Here is a 23,403-nt window from a genome sequence, read left to right as displayed (position 1 = left end):
CCACCTTGTGCTGAAGTTTTATGTCTTCATTACCCATGGCCTTGATGGCCTTCTTGAAGGTCTGGACAAACCTTTCAGCCAATCCATTGGTGGCGGGATGGTATGGGGCGGACGTGTAGTGCTTTACCCCATTGTTCTTTAAGAACTTTCTGAATTCTTCGGACACAAATTGCGGTCCATTATCAGAACATATCTGCTCCGGCAGCCCTTTCCTGGCAAATATGGTCCTTAATACTGTGATGGTTTTTTCCGTGGTGGTGGAGGACATCTTTATTACCTCCGGCCACTTGGAGTATGCATCAACTGCGATTAAGAACATTGAGTCCATAAATGGACCAGCAAAGTCGATGTGCACCCTTTGCCAGGGAGATGAGGGCCACTCCCATGGATGTAGAGGGGCCTGTGGTGGAGCATTTTGGACCTTCTGGCATCCTAGGCAGCTCTTGGTCATGTCTTCGATGTCTCCATCGATACCTGGCCACCATACAAACGCCTTAGCTAGGTTCTTCATTTTCACTCCACCCAGATGCCCCTCGTGAAGCTCCTTTAGCACTTTATCCTGGAGTTTGGGTGGAATCACCACTCTGGATCCACACATCAAGGTTCCTCGGCACACTGACAGCTGTTCTCTTCTTTGCGAGAATGCTGGCAACAGTGGTTCGCCATGTGCTGGCCATCCCTTCACTGTTAAATCGTAGACCCGTGAGAGAGTAGGGTCATTTCTTGTCTCCCTTTCAATGGCAGAATTTGTCACCGGTAGACATTCCACTATGGTCGAGTGGAATATCTCTACTGGGTCTACTGTAGGTGCCTCTTCTATCGTTGGCAACGGTAGGCGTGATAAACCGTCAGCATTCCCATGCTGTTTTGACCCTTTGTATTCAATGTTGTATTGGTGTGCCCCTAGAAAAAGGGACCACCTCTGTAGTCTTTGTGCCGTCATAATGGGGACACCTTTTTTAGGGTTGAATATGGAGATGAGGGGTTGATGGTCAGTCAGCAAGGTAAATTTTTGTCCGTGTAGGTAATGGTTGAATTTCTTCACTCCCCATACCAGGCTGAGTGCTTCCCTGTCTATCTGGGCATAGTTACGCTCAGCTGAGTTCAATGAGCGTGACGCAAAAGCTATCGGCCGTTCCGAGCCATCAGGGAATCTATGGGACAATACCGCTCCTATGCCGTAAGGGGATGCATCGCACGCCAGTCTGATTGGTAGTGATGGGTTGTAATGAGCCAAAATTTTCTCGGATGTGATTAAGTCTTTACATTTATGGAAGGCACGTTTACAGTCTTCGTTCCATTTCCAAATCACTCCTGTCTGTAGAAGATCATTAAGAGGGTGTAGAATAGTTGATAAGTTCGGTAAAAATTTATGATAGTAATTTATTAATCCCAGGAATGACCTTAATTGTGAAACATTTTCAGGTGCTGGGGCTTTTATAACTGCTTCAATTTTTTCAGGTGACTTATGCAACCCTTCCTTATTAATTATGTGGCCACAATATGATATCTGATTTTGGAAAAATTCGCACTTGGGGCGGTTTGCTCGTAGGCCCCGTTCTTTCAGCCTAGTGAGCACCTGCTCCAAATTGGCAAGGTGCTCGTTGTCGTTTTCTCCTGTTATAAGGATGTCATCTAGGTAGCATTGAGTCCCCGGAATCCCTTGCAGGACTTGCTCCATAGCTCTTTGCCAGATAGCTGGAGCTGATGCTATTCCAAAAACCAGTCGATTGTACTGGTACAGGTCTTTGTGTGTGTTTATTGTGAGATACTTTTTAGAGGTCTCCTCAACCTCCATCTGTAGATATGCCTGTGCCAAGTCAATTTTTGTGAAACGTTTCCCTCCGGATAGTGAGGCGAAAATATCTTCTATTCTCAGAAGAGGATACTGTACCGTGTGAAGGACCGGGTTTACAGTCACCTTAAAGACCCACAGATGCGAATTTTTTTCTGTTCCTCAGAGTTATTTTTCAATGTTTTTTTCATGACTGGAACGATGGGTGTTGCCCATTCGCTCCAATCTATTTTGGATAATACGCCTGCCTTTTCCAAATTCTTCAGCTCTGCCTCGACTGCCGGACGTATTGCGTATGGCACCGGTCTTGCCTTAAAACATTTTGAAATTGCTGTATCTTCCACTTTTATTGAGGCGGTGATGCCTTTCAAGGTTCCTAGTTTCTCTTGAAACACTTCTTTGGCGTTGGCCAAGATGTCTTTTAATCGTTCAGGTATGATGTCATCATTGTTTTTTTCCTTACTGGTCACCGTCAGTGCCTGAATGGAGTGCCAGTCTAAACGTATCTTCCTTATCCATTCACGTCCCAACAACGGTGGACCACCATCTTGTAGAATGTATAAATACAACTTTTGTATTTCTTTGCCGTTGTATACCACAGGCACCCTTATTTTTCCTTTGGGGTAGACTTTCTGCCCCGTATATGTTTTTAAGATAATGGATGTGTCTTTTAGAGGTATATGCGAAAATAGCCTCTCGTAATCTCGTCGATTTATTACGGTTAGAGCTGATCCTGTATCTAGCTCCATTTTAACTGGGGACCCTGCTATTGTGAGGGTAACCCAAATGGTTTGGTAATCCTCTTTGGCAAGTACATTATGTAATTTGAGACAGCTTAGTCTCTTGTTTCCGGAGTCGCTATCGCTATTCTGGTCTTCGGAGCTATTGTCCGTCATCATTTGTACCTTCCTGTACTTTTCTTTATTGATTTTTTGTTTTCTGTCAGTGGATTTATTTTGTCCAGATTGGCATATCCGTGCAATGTGTCCAATCTTACCACATTGCCTGCATGCTTTGCCCTTGAACCAGCAGTCCCTCTGGTTATGGGTGGATCTGCTGCAGCGAGAACATCTTCCGAACTCCTGTGTCATTTTATGGGTGCCGAAGTCCTGTGTCTCTTGTTGTATCTCTGCAGCTCCTTTTGCTGCTGCTTCGTATGATACAGCCATACTGAAAGCTTTGTCCAATGTTAAATCTTTTTCAGAAAGCAGTCTTTTTTGTGTTCCTTCACTTAAGAGACCGCAAACAAATTTGTCTCGAAGATAATCCGATAGTCCTGCTCCGAATTGGCAGTACTTTCATAGCTTTCTTAATTCGGTTAGGTAATCAGCGTTACTTTCATTCTTGTGTTGATTTCTCTTGAAGAACTTGAATCGTTCTGCTATCAGCAGCGGTGTTGGGTTTAAATGCTCCTGCAGGGTATCAACAATTTCTTTAAAAGTCTTGTCCTTTGGTTTGGCTGGAGTGATTAAATTTCGTAACAGCCCGTATGTCTTCGCGCCCATTAAGTTCAGAAGTACTGAAGCTTTTTTTTCATCTGTTATCCCATTTGCAGTGCAATAAACCTCTACTCTTTCCACGTATGTGGTCCAATCTTCTATTTCGCCATCAAAAGCCTCAATATTACCAGATTTAGGCATTTCAGAAAAGATATGGCACTTCCCGCGCTTTTTTTTTCTCTGTAGCAACGATATGCCGCTTCCCGCGCTTTCCCGCCGCTGCTACCGATAACAACGCTGTTTTACTGTGGTTTCCGTTTATTCACTGTTGGAGACTCGTTCCCGACGGAGGTCTAAACGCTGACCTGCTTGCCATGCTGGCCATCTCTCGAGTGCACCCTCCCAGTCCATTATTGCTTGCCTCCGATTTCGCTGCCTGTCTCAGCTGTAGAGCCCGCCGCTGGAGCTCCAGCCTGATGCCCAGGAAGGATTAGCGCAGTACCTGTCACCAGCTTGGCCAGCTGGTGAAACCACAGTTTCTCTTACTTCCTTGAGTCTTCTGGACGCTGGAGGAATCGATGTCCTTGAGGTGCTGCCGAATTGCAGGTAAGTCCGTTTCCACTTCGTCGCCACTGTAGTGTCCGTGTGTAGATAAAGACACTGAAGACAGGAGTTGGTTCATAGGTATTTACTAAGCAAGTCTGGGGGGGGGGTTTATAAAGGATATACACAATACACAGGCTTATATAGCCCAAGTGGCAATTACCGGCATTACGCACACCTGGGGCTCTTAAAGGCACATACACCATAATTGCTCTTAAAGGCACATACACCACATAAACCTTCCATTTTTTCACTTCGTTAGCTATTCTCCAATGGTAAGCAACGATGTTCTCTTTTGGCTTGCTAATTTGTGGAGAGCTGATTTAACTTCAGATTTTTTCTCTTCATCTCTTTCAATCACTTCTGACACCATGTATGGATTTCTTTGTGGGTTCAATGACGAGACATTTATGAAAGAGAATGTCTTTTAATCTAAAGTCTGTTCAACTCTTTATACAGCTTTACAGGAGACACGATGCTAGTGATGCATCTAGAACAAAACTGAAACTAAACTAAACTGCCTTGCTTGTCTCGGTCACATGCCCTCTGCTGGTCAGGCACAAGCAATCAATACATGCAAACTTGCTGGTAAGGCATCATAATCAAACAGGCAAATACCATCTCTATTTGCTGATATCATTACATCTCCTTTTCTTAAAACAAAAGTATTTTACTTTTAACTAACAACATGTTTTCTTTGTATTAATCTGCATTTTAACTGTAACACTTAATGAACTTACATTATCATTATCATGATCAAGGTTTTTTAACCTTGCTTTGTGTGTTCACATGAAATATGTCAATACACTAGAACTTGAAGAAAGAATAAGATAACATTACTTCCTTCTATAACAATAGTCCTTAAATTTGCTCAATGAGTCTCTCAGGAGGCTTCACGTGTCTTGAGGATTTTCTGATTGATTGTCCTTGAACCTGAGTTGTTGCCTCAGATGATTGGTTCTCAGCTGTGTGATCAGGTTGTTCAACAGTATCAGTCTCTTGACCTGCTGTGGCTGGTCCCATGAGAAGATCTCGACGATTTCTTCTCAGAACAGCACCCTCATCTGTCTGAATGGTGTATGATCTTGGTTGAACTTCACTCAGGACAGTTCCCTTCTGAGTCCATGTGTTTGTTTTGTCTTTCAACCTTACTTGGTCACCAGTGTGGAGTTCAGGTAGGTTTTGTGTTCCTCTGTCATAGTAGTACTTTTGCTTTTCTTTCTGTTGTTCTTTGAACTTCCTCACTTTCTCCCCCTCTTTTGTTTTCAGGAGGTTCTCCGGGATGGGTAGGTTTGACCTTAGCCGACGTCCCATAAGGAGTTGGGCTGGTGACTTACCACACTTGAGCGGCGTTGTGCGGTATACAAGCATGCTCTGGTAGAAGTCAGTTCCACTGTCTTTTGCCTTGTACATCAGTCTTCTCACTGTCTGGACCGATTTTTCCACTAGTCCATTGGACTGTGGATAGTGAGGACTTGACGTTGTGTGGACAAAGTCCCACTCTTTGGCAAAGTGTCGGAAACTTGCATTGTAAAACTGGGGTCCGTTGTCTGTGAAGAACTCGCTTGCCACGCCATGTCTGGAGAATATGGCTTTCATACATCTTATCACAGCATCTGCAGTGGTGGTATACAGTCTACAAACCTTTGGATACAGGGAGTAATAGTCTGTGACTTCAAGATAGTCCTTCCCTTGACATACGAATAGGTCAGCGCCTACCTTCTGGTAAGGTCTGTCTGGTGCTGCGTGTGGCTTTAGTGGTTCCACCGGATTGCTTGCTCGATATTTCAGGCATATTGTGCAGTTTGACACCTCATTTGTCACATCTTGGTTGATTTGTGGCCAGTACATCACCTCTCGTGCTCTTTTCTTACACTTTTCGATTCCCAGATGTCCTCCATGGATTCTTTTTAGCATCTCTTTTCTCAGACACTTTGAGATAACTATTTTACTTCCTTTGTAGATGATGTCTTCGACCACTGATAGTTCTGCCCTACAGTTCCAGTACTCTGCCATGTCAGGTGAGCAGTCTTGCTTCATGTTGGGCCATCCATCCAAGATGCTTTTCCTCAGTCGTCTCATTGTTTCATCTTTGTTTGTCTCAGTCTTTATGAGCTCCATTTTTGCATCTGCTATGGGCAGTACACTTGTGATCATGTCCACGTAGGCGTTCACTTTTTCATCCATTGTGGTGTTTGCGGGCTCACTTGGGTTTACAGCTCTGGACAACGTGTCTGCTGTATACATCAGCTTACCCGGTGTGTACGCAACATTCAGTGTATAGCGTTGCAGCCTGATCATCATTCTTTGTATTCTAAGCGGACAGCTATTTAGTGGCTTTTGGAACAATGCAATCAAGGGCTTATGGTCAGTCTCTACACTGATTGCTTGTCCTGCCACAAACTGGTGAAATCTTTCACAGGCGTATGTGATGCTGAGCAGCTCCTTTTCTATTTGAGCATATCGCGTCTCCGCATCTGTCATTGAGCGCGATGCATATGCAATAGGTTGCCAGTAGTCATATTTTTGCAGAAGAACGGCATCGAGCCCACTCTGTGATGCATCTGATGATATCTTGATGGGTCTCGCTGGGTCATAAAACCTCAGAACTGGTTCCTCTGTGAGCAGTTTCTTTAGATCGCTCCATGACTTCTCATGCTCATCATTCCATTCCCATTCTATGTTCTTTTCAGTTAGTCTTCTCAGTGGTGCCATCTTTTCTGAGAGGTTGGATATGAATTTACCCATGTAGTTGATCATTCCATTAAACCTCTGCATGTCCTTTTTGCATTGTGGCTTTGGCATATTCTCAATGGCGGACACCTTTCTGGGATCTGGTCTGACGCCCTCACCGCTAAGGATATCTCCCACGAATGTCAGTTCTGTCACCCCGAGCTGGCATTTCTCTCTATTCAGCTTCAGGTTTGTTTTCCTTGTTGCTTCCAGCACTTTTTTCAGTCTCTCATCATGCTCAGTTCTCGTGGTTCCCCATACTATGATGTCATCCATTGATGTATCAACTCCCTCCAGGTGCTCATAGATCATATGGATAGTCTTGTGGTACACTTCAGGAGCTAAGGCAATGCCAAATGGTAACCTTAGGAATCTGTATGTGCCAAATGGACTGTTGAACGTGCACAGTCTTGAACTTGCTTCGTCCAGCTTCATCTGCCAAAATTCTGATGATGCATCTAACTTGCTGAAATATTTCGCATTTGCAAACTGTGCCATGATTTCCTCACATGTAGGAAGCTTGAAGTGCTCTCTCTTTATTGCTCTGTTTAGATCTCTTGGATCCAGGCAAATTCTGAGCTTTCCATTCTTTTTGTCCACCACGACGAGGGAACTCACCCACTCAGTTGGCTCATCTATCTTCTGAATCACGTTCAGGCTTTCCATCCTGTCCAACTCTGCCTTCAGTTGCTTTTGAAGAGCAAACGGAACTTTTCTGCATGGATGTATGACCGGAGTCATACTTTTATCTACTCTGATCGTGTGTTCTCCTGGAATGCAGCCTAGACCCTTGAATAGGTCTTTGTACTCTTTCATGAGTTCATCATAGACTGTCTCTCCTTCGCTTTCCACAACGAGGACTCTCTTTACTAGGTTCAGTCTCTCACAGGCTTTTAAACCTAGTATGGCTTGCACCTCCTTTGGCACCACGATTAATGCCAACGTGTGCTCTCTGTCCTTGTGTGTCACTTTGACAATGCATCTTCCTTTCACTAGTATCTCAGTACCTGAATATCCTGTCACTTTCACTTTGATTCCATGTATCTTTGGTCTGGGTCTAATTTTCTTAAAATCAGTCTCTGATATCACATTAACTTGTGCTCCTGTATCCAATTTAAATGGGATGTGTATGTCATTCACTTTTAGTGTCAACATCCAGTCTCTTTCTTCTTTTTTGTTTTCAGACACAACATCTACATTGAACTCCTCTATCTCGCTTTCATCTACTGTGTGGACCTTGCTTTGTTGCGCTTGGTTCTTACAGCAACGGGCATAATGGTTGTTCTTGTTGCAACTATTGCATGTTTTACCATATGCTGGACACTTTCTTGGTGGATGCTGTGTACCGCATCGACTACATGACTTTCGATTGTCCCTTTCATTTTCGTTCGCTGGCCACGCCTCTTTTTTCACATTGGCACTCTCTTTGTTAAACGGTTTGTGTCCGTTCTTACTCACTGCATCCACGTTGCAGCTACTTTCACTGAACAGCTCCTTTGCCTGCAACTTCACAGTCTCTGTAGCCCTACACAGTGCTATGGCTTTTCCCAGGTCTAGATCTTGCTCTCTTAGCAGTCTTTCCCTTAGACCATTATCTGGAATATCACACACCAGTCTGTCTTTTATCAGCGAGTCTGTCAGTCCCCCAAATTCACATGATTTGCTTCTGTTTCTCAGTTCAGTCACATACTGATCAATAGTCTCACCCGTTTTCTGTACACATGTGAAAAATCTGTGCCTCTCAAATGTCACGTTACGTTTAGGCATGCAGTAGGCCTCAAACTGTTCCATTATTTTATCTAGCTTCATTTTGTCTCCATCAGCAGCGAATGTGAAGTTATTATACACCTCCAGTGCTTCATCACCCACGACATGTAAGAACAGTGACGCTTTCATTTTATCACCTTTCTCGTCAGCTCCGATTGCTGATAAATACAACCCCAAACGTTGTTTGAATCTCCTCCAATTTTCAGCCACATTACCTGTCAACTGAAGTGTCGCCGGTGGGTGTAAACCTTCCATTTTTTCACTTCGTTAGCTATTCTCCAATGGTAAGCAACGATGTTCTCTTTTGGCTTGCTAATTTGTGGAGAGCTGATTTAACTTCAGATTTTTTCTCTTCATCTCTTTCAATCACTTCTGACACCATGTATTGATTGCTTTGTGGGTTCAATGACGAGACATTTATGAAAGAGAATGTCTTTTAATCTAAAGTCTGTTCAACTCTTTATACAGCTTTACAGGAGACACGATGCTAGTGATGCATCTAGAACAAAACTGAAACTAAACTAAACTGCCTTGCTTGTCTCGGTCACATGCCCTCTGCTGGTCAGGCACAAGCAATCAATACATGCAAACTTGCTGGTAAGGCATCATAATCAAACAGGCAAATACCATCTCTATTTGCTGATATCATTACAGTTAGTGTCTTCTATCATGAAGACAGATACAAAATATTTGTTCAGAGTCTGCCATTTCCCTGTTCTCCATTATTAATTCCTCAATCTCATCCTCTAAGGGACCAATATTTACTTTAACTACTCTCCTCCTTTTTATATATCTGTAGAAGCTCTTACTATCTGTTTTAATATTTCTTGCTAGTTTACACTCATACTTCGTCTTCTCTCTCTTTATTTTTTTTAGTTATCCTTTGCTGGTTTTTTTTAATTTCCCAATCCTCTGGCCTCCCACCAATCTTGGCAATATTGTATGCCTTCATTTTCAATCTGATACCATCCTTTACTTCCTTAGTTAGCCACAGATGGTGCTCCCTTCTCTTAAAATCTTTCTTTCTCACTTGAATATATTTTTGTTGAGAGTTATGAAATATCTCCTTAAATGTCTGCCACTGCATTTCAAATGTCTTACCTTTAATTTATTTTTCCAGTCCACTTTAGCCAGTTCTGCCCTCATGCCATTGTAATTGCCTTTGTTTAAGATCAGGACATTGGTTTGAGATACAAATTTCTCACCCTCCAACTGAATTTGAAATTCAACCATGCTATGATCACTCTTTCTTGGAGGATCCTTTACTGTGAGATCATTTATTAATTCTATCTCAGTACCAGGTCCAAGATAGCTGCTCCCCTGGTTGGTTCATTACGTACTGTTCTAGGAAACCATCCCGGATACACTCTATGAACTCTTCCTCAAGGCTACTATGGCCAATTTGATTTGTCCAATCAATATGGAGATTAAAATCACCCATTTTTACAGGCCTCCATTATTTGTTGATTTATACTCTGTCCAACAGTATTGCTACTGTTCGGGGGCCTGTAGACTATGCCCACCAGAGATTTTTTCCCCTTATTATTTTTTATCTCCACCCAAACCGATTTTACATCTTGATCTTCTGAGCCAATATCACTTCTCACCACTGCACTGATCCCGTCCTTTACAAACAAAGCCATCCTCCCTCCCTTTCCTTTCTGTCTATCTTGCTGAATTGTCAAATACCCTGGAATAGTCAGTTCCCAGCCCTGGTCACCTTGCAACCACGTCTCTGTAATGGCGATCAGATCATTCCCATTTATACCTATTTGTGCCGTCAACTCATCTATCTTGTTACGAATGCTGCGTGCATTCAGATATATAGCTTTTAACTTTGTCTTTTTACCATTTCTCCTTGTTCTGGCCCCATTTTCTGCTGCACTCTTATTTTTAAACATTCTGTCCCTTCCTGTCACACTCTGGCTATTTTCCAAAATTCAATGGAATCTGGAACTGTACCCATGGATTGGAGAGTAGCGGATGTTATCCCACTATTCAAAAAGGGTGGCAGAGAGAAAGCGGGGAATTACAGACCGGTAAGCCTGACATCGGTAGTGGGGAAAATGCTAGAGTCCATTATAAAGGATGTAATAGCTGAGCACTTGGAAAACAGCGACAGGATCGGACAAAGTCAACATGGATTTACAAAAGGTAAATCGTGCTTGACTAATCTACTGGAATTTTTTGAGGATGTAACTGGGAAAATAGATAAGGGAGAACCAGTAGATGTGGTGTATTTGGACTTTAAAAAGGCTTTCGATAATGTCCCACTTAAGAGATTAGCGTGTAAAGTTAAGGCACATGGGATTGGGGGCAAGGCATTGACTTGGATAGAGAGCTGGTTGGCGGACAGAAAGCAGAGAGTAGGAATTAACGGGTCTTTTTCCGAGTGGCAGGCAGTGACTAGTGGGGTACCGCAGGGATCGGTCCTTGGACCCCAGCTATTCACAATATACATTAATGATCTAGATAAGGGAACTAGATGTAATATCTCCAAATTTGCAGACGACACAAAGCTGGGTGGGCGTGTGTGCTGCGAGGAGGATACCGAGAAACTCCAGGATGATTTGGACAGGTTGGGTGAATGGGCAGAAGCGTGGCAGATGCAATATAACGTGAATAAATGCGAGGTTATCCACTTTGGTGTCAAAAACAGAAAGGCAGACTATTATCTGAATGGCAATAGATTGGGAGAAGGGGAAGTGCAATGAGGCCTGGGTGTCCTCGTGCACCAGTCACTGAAGGTAAGCATGTAGTTGCAGCAGGCGGTGAAGAAGGCAAATGGTATGTTGGCCTTCATAGCGAAAGGGTTTGAGTACAGGAGCAAGGATGTCCTGCTGCAGTTGTACAGGGCCTTGGTGAGACCACACCTTGAGTACTGTGTGCAGTTTTGGTCGCCTTATCTGAGGAAGGATGTTCTTGCCATGGAAAGAGTTCAGCGAAGATTCACAAGGCTGATCCCTGGGATGGCAGGAACGACGTATGAGGAGAGATTGGGTCGATTGGGATTATACTCGCTGGAGTTCAGAAGAATGAGAGGGGATCTCATCGAAACTTATAAAATTCTGACAGGTCTGGACAAACTAGATGCAGGTAGAATGTTCCCGATGGTCGGAGAGTCCAGAACCAGGGGTCATAGTCTAAGGATAAGTGGTAAGCCATTTAGGACAGAGATGAGGAAGAATTTCTTCACCCAGAGAGTGGTGAACCTGTGGAATTCTCTACCACAGAAGGCGGTTGAGGTCAAGTCTTTAAATATATTCAAGAAGGAGTTAGATATATTTCTTAAAGCTAAAGGTATCAAGGGATATGGGGAGAAGGCAGGTACGGGGCACTGAGTTTGGATGATCAGCCATGATCTCATCGAATGGCAGAGCAGGCTCGAGGGGCCGAATGGCCTACTCCTGCTCCTATCTTCTATATTTCTATGTTTCTATGTTTCCCCCATCTCTATCCTGCTTTATTGTTTTCTCATTTCTCATTGACTGTTTAAATTCCCGCTCACCTGGAACCTCCCCCTCCCACTATTTAGTTTAAGGGAGTGAATATGAGGAATGTACCAGGGGGAGTGGACAGGGTGAGAGAGAGTAATTGTTTTAATAAGGACTAGGGCGTCAAAAGTGGTGAGGTTATGTTTGAGCAGTCAGCCACTTATGTATACTTTGCCAGTGATGAAGCCAGTATTACTGAACGGGCGCTCAGCTTTAAGAATAAGAAATAGGAGCAGGAATAGGCCACTTTGCCCCGCGAGCCTGCTCCGCCATTCAATAAGATCATGGCTGATCTTGGGTTCCAAGCCATTTCCCTGCCTTCTCCCCATAACCCTTCACTCCCTTATTTTGCTGCTCTCGCTGGCTTCCCATGGGTGCCCATCAAGGAACCCCCAAATCACTGAGGGATGTGTGTTCGTGAACCGAAAGGGCTTCCACTCCCTCAATGTGCAGCTCCTCTGCAACCACAGAAAGATCATCATGCATGTGTGTTCCAGGTTCCGAGGGAGCTGTCATAACTCTTTCAACCTGCACCCGTTCATCCTCCCTCAGCTCTTCGCACCTCCAACCAGACTTAACGGCTGGCTGCTTGGAGACAAGGGCTATCCAATGAAGACATGACTGGTAACATCTTTGAGGAGGCCGAGCAATGAAGCTGAGGAGCGTTATAATCAAAGCCACATCACGGCCAGATGTGTAATAGAGCAAGCAATCAGGATGCTAAAGATGCACTTCAGATGCCTGGACAGATCTGGAGGAGCCCTTCAGTACACACCAGCCAAGGACTCCAGAATGATCGCTGTATGTTGTGCACTGCAAAACACAGCGCAGCAGCAAGGATTGGAGCTGCAGCAGGAACAAGGCGCAGGAGGCCTGGGATGGACTCATAATGGCACCATTTAGTGAGGTTGCACCATTGCACCCATCTGGCTCCTAGATGCTGAAACTAACTTTCCCCCCCAACCAAACCACAAAGCAGTCCTAAAATGTCCAAACCATTCCTGTCACACACACACACCCATTGCTCGATATTAAGTAATGTCTCACTATTCACCACAACCGACAAGGTCACTTCCCAGGTAGCAGGCAAAAATGGACAAGATGGGAAAGTGCTACAAAGAAGTAAATTTACATGGGTTATAAATGGGACTGAAACCTAACAATTTAACATCTTGGAAAACACCCATGTGCATACCCTTGTGTATCTACAATTGCATAATTGTTCTTTTCCACGTGCTCCTACGACGTGCACCCCCTGTGGCTTCTGCAGAGGTAGAGGCAGGCTGGTCACTTCCCTGCTTTGACTGCTTAGACACTTTTGGCAGACTTTCTCTGGGCTTTGGAGCCTTTGAGGGCCCCGCCAAAGACTGCTCCTCCTGCAACTGTGCAGGGCAGACTCAGACATTGGGATCCGAGGCAGCATGTGGGGCTCTGACTGAGGGGGAGGCAATGGGGCAGAAGTGTGAACGCTTTGACCAGAGCCCCCACTTCCATGTGCCCTCTCACTATCATCCCTCTCATGGGCCACCTGCACTTCCCTGCTAGCAAGGAGCCAGAGAGCATTTTGCTGCACATCAGTGGGGCCATGAACACTTAAGTCTAGGTTGGTATCCCTCCTAGAGATGAGTTCAATAAGAATCTGCAAACTGTTGTTCACAGCAAACATGTTCTTGTTTAACTGGCACATTTGCTGCTCCATGCAGCTGGTCATCTTTTTGCTGGAAGAGCACATCGTCACCACCGGCTGCGACATGGTCCTGATCATGATGGCGATGGACTCCTCCATTCTCTGTACAATTGGGCATATCACAGCTGGAACAGTTGCCAGAGCCTCGCACATTTGTTGCTGCTCCTCCAAGTTCAGCCTCTTTGCCGAAGGCCACTGAGTTCAGCATCTGTATCCAGCTGAGCAACACTACTCTCTTTCACACAGGACCCACCAAAGTGTGCGTATCTGCACTGGTGCTGGGTGAGCATGGTCTGGTAATGGTGCACCTTCAGAAACTGGCACTTCCTCTGAGGAGTCATCTTCCTGCTCCAGCTGGGCAGTAGGGGGTGGGTGGGGGGAGTGGTTTGGTGGCGGCTGAAGTAAATTGGGAGAGTAAAGATTTGAAATAGCACTCTTATGATAAGAATGTTGCAAGTTACCATTATGCACCTGATCATATTTCACTGGCTGCTGACATCAAGTCAACATGAGTGACTGTCGAATGCCATTTGGCCGTATGATATTTAATTCTGCCACCAGGTTGCTGGGAGGTCCCCCTCTCTCCATCCCCCACTGCCAGCAGCTCTGCAACTCTAGTGATTTCCAGGGCCTCCTCCTCTGCTTTTGTCAATGCACTGTTAGTTGGTGGGCATCCTCTGGTTCTCTGCCTTTCCCTGGTGTTCTGCGCTCTCTTCTGCTACAAGGAACGAAACAAGAGAACTTTGAGTGAGATTGATGGAATGAGTGTAGGGGATGGATGGGCTACATCTGTAGATGGTGGCTATGAGGGAGTGGAGTGAAATTACCAAATGGCCTCCTCCTGTGGCGTTACTTTCGATGATTCTATGATTGCATTAGGCTGAGGGTGAGTGTCACTGGTGGATAGTCAGATGGCGATGTGATTAGGTGCATAAACAGTGAGTGATGGGTGCACCTGCAAGGTAGGTTGGTGTGAGGCGTGACGTGTAGAAGTAGGCTTGGGAAGGCAGCGTGATGGGGTTGGGGTGACGCACACATCAGGATGTAGTTGAATATGGCATTGCACTCACTTTTCCTGACCTCATGAGGTCATTAAATCGCTTCCTACACTGGATCCAGGAGCGGCTCACAACACCCCTGCTGCTCACTTCCTGGGCGATCTCCAGCCATGCCCTCTTTGTTTCAGTGACTAGCCTCTTCCTCCCGTTACCAGGAAAGAGGACGTCTTTGCGTGCTCTTATTCCCTGGAGCAGGATTTCCAGGGAGGAATCAGAAAACCTGGGGGCAGCCTTCTGCTGCAGAGCCTATTGGAACTATGTAACAGCAACAGCCAACTCTCACAACAACCTCAGAAGCACCTCCATCAACCTTCAACTCTGTCAGACTGCTTGTCCAACATCCAGTGTCACTGGTGGATAGTCAGATGGGGATGTGAGTAGGTGCATAAACAGTGAGTGACGGGTGTGTTGTGTATGTACCTTTAAGAGAAGAACTGATTCTATACTGCAGTACCGGCAGTGACAACCCCTGTATATAAAGCCATTGCAGGGTTCTGTATTTCAGTCTTAAGTTACCCTCTGTTCAGTAAATACCTGTTATTATTGTTCTCCTGCAGTCCGTGTATTATTTATACTTGGACACTACATTGGCGACGAACAGGTTCGAACTCACCTGCAGTACTGCATCACCTCACGGGGATCTTTCCCTGAGAAGAAGCTTTTGGAGGTCGAAATCAGAACAACAGGCGTCAACCGTGGGCAACCGCCCAAGGATCCTAGCGGAGTTCGGAGAGTTGCAGGAGAGGCTGTGGAGAGCTGGGCTTGGCTCCCCAGTCAAGGTGTTCCAGCAAATCGTGCTGGTAGCAGGTAGTGCGCTGACCCTTCCGGACTGCGGCGGGCTCGAGCTCGATCGAGCGGCTCTGCAAAGGGGCCGTGCAGCGTCGTCGGGAGGAAAAGAGAGAGAGAGAGAGAGGGTGGAGCACACAGGGCGCGTTCGGTGCTCAAGAACCGGGCAGCGTAGCGAAAATAAAACAAGGGGAAGGAAAAGTGAGATGCGCCGAAGCCGCGGGTCACCGCCATTACCCTGCAGAATGCTAGGAGCAGCGTGGCAGCAAGGGGAAGAAGGAAAAGCGCGGGAGGCACCACTTTATTCCATTGGGGAAGAAGGAAAAGCGTGGGAGGCGCCATTTTAATCCATTGGTGAAGAAGAAAAAGCGCGGGAGGTGCCATTTTAAATCACGCAAGATGCCGAAAAGTGGCAGTATCACTGCTTTTGACAACGAGGTAGAAGACTGGGCCACGTATGTGGAAAGAATTGAAGTGTACTGGAAGGCAAATGAGGTGGCCGATGGAAAGAAGTCGTCGGTATTATTAAATTTGATGGGCGCGAGAACGTACAGCCTATTGCGGAATTTAATTACCCCAGCTAAACCAATGGAGAAAAGTTTTGAAGACATTGTTAATACCTTACAGGAACACCTAAACCCTATACCACTGCTGATAGCAGAAAGATTCAAGTTCCATAAAAGAAACCAGCACAAAGATGAGAGCAATGCTGACTATCTTACGGAACTACGCAAGTTATCGAAGCACTGCCAGTTCGGAGCAGGACTGGCAGACACCTTACGGGATAAGTTTGTCTGCAGGCTCCAGAGTGAAGGAACCTAGAAATGACTACTTTCGGAAAAGGACCTGACGCTAGAACAGGCTTTCAGCGTGGCAGTATCCTACGAAGCAGCAGCACGGGGAGCTGCGGAAATACAACAGAAACCACAAGAATACAGCGCTAACGAAATGGCGTATGGAGCAGAAAAGTGCTATCGCTGTGGCAGAACAACCCATGATCAGAAGGACTGCTGGTTTAAGGACAAAGTATGCAGGCAATGTGGGAAAATGGGACACATAGCAAGAGTCTGCAGGTCGTGAAAGAAAACCAACACTACAAGAACTACTAAGGAAAAGTACAAGAAAGTAAAGAAATTGACAGACAGTAGTTCGGAAGATCAGGAGAGTGATAAGGACTCTGGGAGCAGGAGACTAAGTTGTCTAAAGTTACACAACGTGATCGCAAAGGAGGATCACCGAACCATTTGGGTCACCCTCATGATAGCAGGGTCCCCAGTAAAGAAGGAATTGGACACAGGATCAGCCCTAACTGTCATGAATCGACGAGACTATGAGCGGCTATTCCCACACATACCCTTGAAGGACACGTCCATTGTATTGAAGACATACACAGGGCAAAAAGTCTACCCCAGAGGAAAAATAAGGGTGCCAGTTGAATACAACGGCAAGGAAACACAGAAACTGTATATATATATACTACCAGATGGAGGACCTCCATTATTGGGACGTGAATGGATCCAAAAAATACAATTGGATTGGCATTCCATTCAGGCGCTAACTGTGACTGATAAAAAGGATGATGACGTCACACCTGGATGACTGTCAAAGATTCTAACTGACGCGAAAGAGGTGTTCCAACAAGGACTTGGGACTCTAAAAGGAGTAACGGCAACGATAAAAATCGAAGATAACGCAAACCCAAAATTTTTTAAGGCCAGACCGGTACCTTACGCGATCCGCCCAGCCGTTGAAGCAGAGCTGGAGAGTCTAGAGCGTTCGGGTGTGCTGTCCAACGTGGACTGGAGCGAGTGGGCCACACCCATCGTTCCTGTAATGAAGAAATCATTGAGCAGCACGCCTGGGGAACCGAAGAAGGTTCGCATCTGTGGGGACTTCAAGGTAACTGTGAACCCAGTCCTGCACACAGTACAATATCCACTTCAACGGATAGAAGATATTTTCGCCTCACTATCTGGAGGGAAACGCTTTACGAAGATTGATCTGGCCCAAGCGTATCTACTAATGGATGTGGAAGAAGCATCTAGGAAATACCTCACGATAAACACTCACAAAGGCCTTTACCAGTACAATCGACTGGTATTCGGGGTAGCATCAGCCCCGGCTATTTGGCAGAGGGCGATGGAACAAGTCCTGCAAGGGATCCCGGGGACCCAGTGTTATTTGGACGACATCCTGGTTATGGGCGAAAATGACAGTGAACACCTTGCCAACCTGGAGCAGGTGCTCACGAGATTACAGGAATATGGGCTACGAGCCAACCGCCCCAAATGCGAGTTCTTCAGGAGACAAATCTCGTATTGTGGCCACATGATTGATGAGGAAGGGTTGCATAAGTCGCCGGACAAGATTGAGGCTGTAGTCAAGGCTCCAGCACCGGAAAATGTGTCACAACTGAGGTCGTTCCTTGGGTTGGTGAACTACTACCATAAGTTCTTGCCGAATTTATCTACAATTCTGCACCCACTGAACGCCCTGCTGTAAACTGGAGTAACATGGAAATGGAGTGATGAGTGTAAGCGTGCCTTTCAGAAATGTAAATGCCTAATCACTTCAAAAGAAGTATTGGCCCACTACAATCCAACACTACCGATTCGGTTAGCATGTGATGTGTCTCCCTAAGGCATCGGAGCGGTGCTGTCACACAAATTCCATGACGGTTCAGAGAGGCCAATAGCCTTTGCATCGCGCTCATTAACCTCAGCCGAGAGTAACTACGCCCAGATTGACAGGGAGGCCCTCAGCCTGGTGTGGGGGGTGAAGAAGTTCAATCACTATCTGCACGGGCAGAAAGTCACCCTACTGACTGATCATCAGCCCCTGGTCTCCATTTTTAACCCAAAGAAGGGCATTCCGGTGATGACTGCACAACGGCTGCAAAGATGGTCACTTTTTCTAGGGGCACATCAGTACGACATAGAGTACAAGGGTACGAAACAGCATGGAAACGCTGATGGGCTGTCGCACCTACCGTTGTCTACGGTAGAGGAAGCACCTGCAGTGGACCCTGTTGAGATATTCCATGCGACCATAGTCAAATGTCTACCTGTTACAAACTCAAGTGTAGAGAAGGAAACCCGAAATAACCCGACACTCTCTCGGGTCTATGATTTGACGGTGAAGGGATGACCAGCACATGGCGACTCACTGTTGCCAGCATTCTCGCCAAGGAGAGAGCAGCTGTCAGTGTGCCGGGGGACCTTGATGTGTGGATCCCGAGTGGTAATTCCACCCAAGTTGAGAGGTAGAGTGCTCAATGAGCTTCATGAGGGTCATCTGGGAGGGGTGAAAATGAAGAGCCTAGCCAGGGCGTTTGTGTGGTGGCCGGGAATCGATAAAGAAATCGAGGATATGACCAAGAGATGCACAGGATGCCAGAAGGTCCAAAACGCTCCACCACAGGCCCCGCTACATCCATGGGAGTGGCCTTCATCTCCATGGCAACGGGTACACATTGATTTTGCTGGTCCATTTATGGACTCAATGTTCCTAATCGCTGTGGACGCACATTCGAAATGGCCAGAGGTCATCAAAATGTCCTCCACCACCACGGAGAAAACTATTGCAGTCCTACGGACCATCTTCGCAAGGAATGGCTTGCCAGAACAGATTTGCTCCGACAATGGGCCACAGTTTGTGTCAGAGGATTTCCGGAGGTTTCTGAGGAATAATGGGGTGAAGCATTACACATCTGCCCCATATCATCCAGCCACAAATGGATTGGCTGAGAGGTTTGTTCAGACCTTTAAAAAGGCAATAAAGGCAATGCATAATGATGACATACCACTACAACACAAGGTGGATAATTTCTTGTTTGCTTACCGGAATGCGACACATGCAGTCACTAACCAAGCTCCAGCCATAATGTTCTTCAACCGAAGGCTAAGATGTCGCCTGGATTTGCTCAAACCAAACATAAGACGAGATGTTGAGGATAAGCAATTCCAGCACATAAATGAGAAGCCAACCAGGAGCTTCAAGATAGGGCAACCAGTCTTGGCCCGCGACTACCGAACAGAAAAATGGCAGCCAGGAACGATATGCACACAGCAGGGACCACTAATGTACACAGTGGATGTTGGAGAGAGCATCGTGAGACGCCATGCTGACCAGATTCTAGAGTCACAGGAACAAGCCAAACCCATACCACGAGCAGGTGCACCTGGTAATCAACCCGAAGTACAGATTGCGTCTACCTCAGAAGCAGTGGTATTGGAAGCTGACGAACCAACCAATGACAATGAGCCAGAATCAACTCCGCTGCAAGAACAGGATACTCGAGAAAGGCGCTATCCAGTCAGGATCAGGGAGCCTCCTCAAAGACTGAACTTATAAATGATTATTTCAATTGATGTATATAGTACAGAGAAAATTGTAATTGTAATTAGTTATTATTTAGTTGTTAAATGAATGTTATGTACAGTTTATCTAAAAGGGGAGGAATTGTTGTGTATGTACCTTTAAGAGAAGAACTGATTCTATACTGCAGTACCGGCAGTGACCACCCCTGTATATAAAGCCATAGCAGGCTTCTGTATTTCAGTCTTAAGTTACCCTCTGTTCCAGTATTTCCTGCCTGTGCAGCTGCCTCAGTCAGCAGGAGGAGAAGGAGCAGACAAACCAGGAGAGTGGAGAGTGTAAAGTGGTGGTCTCCTGACCAGGAAGAGGAGGATATCGTTAGACCACCACCACCTCCACCTCCACCATCATCACAGCAACTGAGGTGCCTGGAGAGAGAGGACAGAGGAGGAGGAGGAGAAGGGAGGCCAGCAACAACACCAACCAGGGGAGAGGCCTTTCCCATTACTGCCTTCCCAAATTGGCCTCCATTCCAGGCGAGAGGGGAGAGAAACAACGAACAACTACCAACTGTTTGGAAGGAGGGAAGAAAAACAGTATCTTTCAGGTGGGTGTTATTTGGTGCACTCCCCCAAAGACTTTGTATTTTAGGTGGGGGGAGAAAAGAAGATAAAAGGGCCGGATCATCAAGGGGTGTGTGTGTGTGTGGCTCTTGTAAAACACTCGGCCACACACACCATTAATTAAGCACCCCTTCCTATTGCCTGACCTGGGATAGCTGGCGCTGCCTAGGTGATCAGCCCAATTGTACATCGTTAAGACCTGGTGTGGGACTGAGCCTGGGGTGTCTCCAGCTTTCCCAGGTGAAGACATCTTCTCCCCCTGCTAGAAGACCACCTTCAAAGACTTTAATTTTTCATCGGAGAGTGCACCCCTGCCGACACCCACCCACCCACCATCCTGAGTGGCGACCCTGCCTTTGTGGCCTCCCTCCTTCCCACTGCCCCCCTCTCTCTCTCTCTCTCTTTGCCTTTCTCTGCCTTTCTCTCTGAGGCACCTCATTTCATCTTTAATTATTAATTGCCTATTGAGCAGAGGGGAGAAGGCCCTTCTCCCAATTTCAATCAATAAGGGGGAGAGGTGTGCCTTCAATTTAAACAGCTCCCTCTGCTCAATTGAGGACAAAAAAAATACCTGAGGCCACATTAACACCTTCAGGCCTGTGACTTGGGGTGAGTGTAGCCCTTTTTTAGAAAACACCCCAGAATGGTGACTGCATCTTCGCCAGTGACGGGGCCAGCCAAGACATATGCGGGAGTGGCAGCCACAGCCACAGCTGCTCCCACTGCTTCTGCTGCCCCGTCACCATTCAGACTAATAACAAAAAAGCTTGGGGTGAAGAGCTACACTCACCCCACTATGACCATTGAGGCCTGCGTTAAATGCATGGCTGGGGTTGTTGGCCCCTCAGCCATCGTTGCGGCCTCAAAAATGTATGGGAAGGCTGTGTTCTTCCTGGGGTCGGAGCGGGCGGTGTCCCTGGCTGTCACCAAGGGGCTCACCGTGGGCGGGACATTCCTGACGGTGGACCCCCTCAACGCCACCGCGCAGAGGGTGGTTATTTCGAACGTCCCGCCCTATGTTCCCGGTGAGCTCCTCCTTCCCCATCTACGACAACTTGGGGAGGTGAGGTTGGGGATCACACCCATCCTGCTCGGCTTCCGGGAGGCCAGCCTTCGCCACGTCTTCTCCTTCCGGCACCAGCTGTTCATCCAGCTGGCGCGGGAGGAGAACACTGACGGGGCATTCGTCGTCCACCACGAGGGGACCGCCTATCGCGTCTTCTGGACGTCGGACGGTGTGCGGTGCCACGCCTGCAAGGAGGTGGGGCACATCTGGAAAAACTGCCCTGCCTCCAAGGCCGCTGGATCATCTCGTGCGGCCGAGGCTGGCGCCGCCGACGCTCCTCCCCTCGGATCTGCCCACGTGTCGGGAACGTCTGATGCGCGGTCGATGTCGGGGGCCGATGCCACCAAGGCCTCCGGCGGGGGGGAGGGAGCGTGTCCGGCCGGAAAGAAGGCGCGGTGGAAAAATAAACACCTTAGGGCGGGTCCCCCCGCGGATGGCCAGCCCTTGCTCCTTGAGCCCCTTACACCCGCGCTCCTCGCGGAGTTAATCAGGGCAGACGTGAGCGGGAGGGGCCTCATGCCCGAGCCTGTGGCCGCAACCGCCATAGTGGAAACGCCATTACCTGTGGCCGGGCTCGGGCCCGAGGAGCCCAACAAACCTGCTCCGCCGGAGGGAGCTGAGGAGGAGGCCTCTGCAGACATGGAGGTCTCCCTCGCTCCCTCCGTGCTAAAAAGAAGGCGCGACCCCCTGGAAGAGGAGGAGGACTGGGAGGAGGAAGGTCCCTCCGAGCAGGGGGAGTCGTCGCCGGCCGCGGGTACTGCGCCCCCCCCCCGCTGTCGTCATCACCAGCGATCGGCAGGGGTCGCCTGTCCCTCGGGAGGCTGAGGCAGATGTGTCTGTCCGACGCGTGCCTCCCGGGGATGGGGACGAGACCCTGCCCATGGGGGGGGTCGCGGAACAACCCGCGGCGGTAATTGAAATTGACCTTCTATCGGTGCCGTTACCCCTCGCCGGGTCGGGCGGCCTGGGGTCTGGGTCGGGCGAGCTCAAGGATAATGAGCTCGCCCAATGCGACCCGGACATCTCCCAGGGGCTGCTCGTCCTGGTAGAGCTTTTAATTCAAAACCCCCCATCCGTTGGGTCAGAGGTTGGTGGCGGGGAGGAGGATGGCCCCCTGGCTGCGTCTCTGGTGCCGGACGTACTGGAGGAGCTGGGAATTGTTCTCTCCCTGGTTTCTCCGGTCGTTCCGGCATCTGAGGCGGAGGGGAGCTCTGAACCGCCGCCGTCTTCTGGCCCAGCACCCCTAGAGGAGCCCAGGGAGAAATCCTCTGCCGCCGACCCTGGGGGTGGGATCCGGGCGGAGGCGGGGCTGGCTGGCGCGGCCGAGCCGTTTGCTTCGCACTGCGCGGCGGACGGGTCGGCCGCTGGTGACGACCCCCTGGAGGAGGATGGGGACTCGGTGATGGGCACGGAGGACGATTCGGACTCCAGCGCCGACGAGGCGATGGATGACCTCGTGCCCCTTGCCGAGTCTCCCCTCATTCCCGTAAGGGAACTCCGGGATTTTATGGCCACGTGCCTGGGTCGGCGCAATAAGGTCCGGCTGGCCCTCGACAGGTGGTCGGAGCTGGCGCTGCTCATCGTATCCGTCCGCGCCGCCGTTAAGATCATGGGCGCGGACGAGGGTGTGAACCCGCTCGAGCTGCGTCGGCTCACAACGTTTCTCACTGGGCTGCTGAGGAAGTGCCGGCCGACCAGCGGCTGCGCTTCCTCCCCCTGTTAGGTGTAGGTAGAGGTTGCACTATGCTTCTGACATGAAGATAACCATAGCCAGCCTCAACATCAACGGCAGCAGGGAGGCGCGCCGCAGATTCAATAACTTCTCGGTCCTTCGGGACGGGAAGTATGCGGTGTGCTTCCTGCAAGAAACCCACACCATTCCGGGAGACGAAGCCACGTGGCTCCTGGAGTGGCAAGGAGGGGTCAGCATGAGTCACCTCTCCAACAATTCCAGCGGGGTGGCTATCTTGCTGGCCCCGCATTTTCAGCCGGAGATCTTGGGGGTCAAGGAGCACATGCCGGGCCGCTTGCTCCA

This window comes from Somniosus microcephalus, chromosome 5 (genome assembly GCF_052327205.1).
Source record: "Somniosus microcephalus isolate GS21.2 chromosome 5, FLI_Smic_1.0, whole genome shotgun sequence".
Taxonomy (NCBI): Eukaryota; Metazoa; Chordata; class Chondrichthyes; order Squaliformes; family Somniosidae; genus Somniosus; species Somniosus microcephalus.
The sequence above is the reverse complement of the archived record's forward strand: the minus strand, read 5'-3'. Positions refer to the sequence as shown.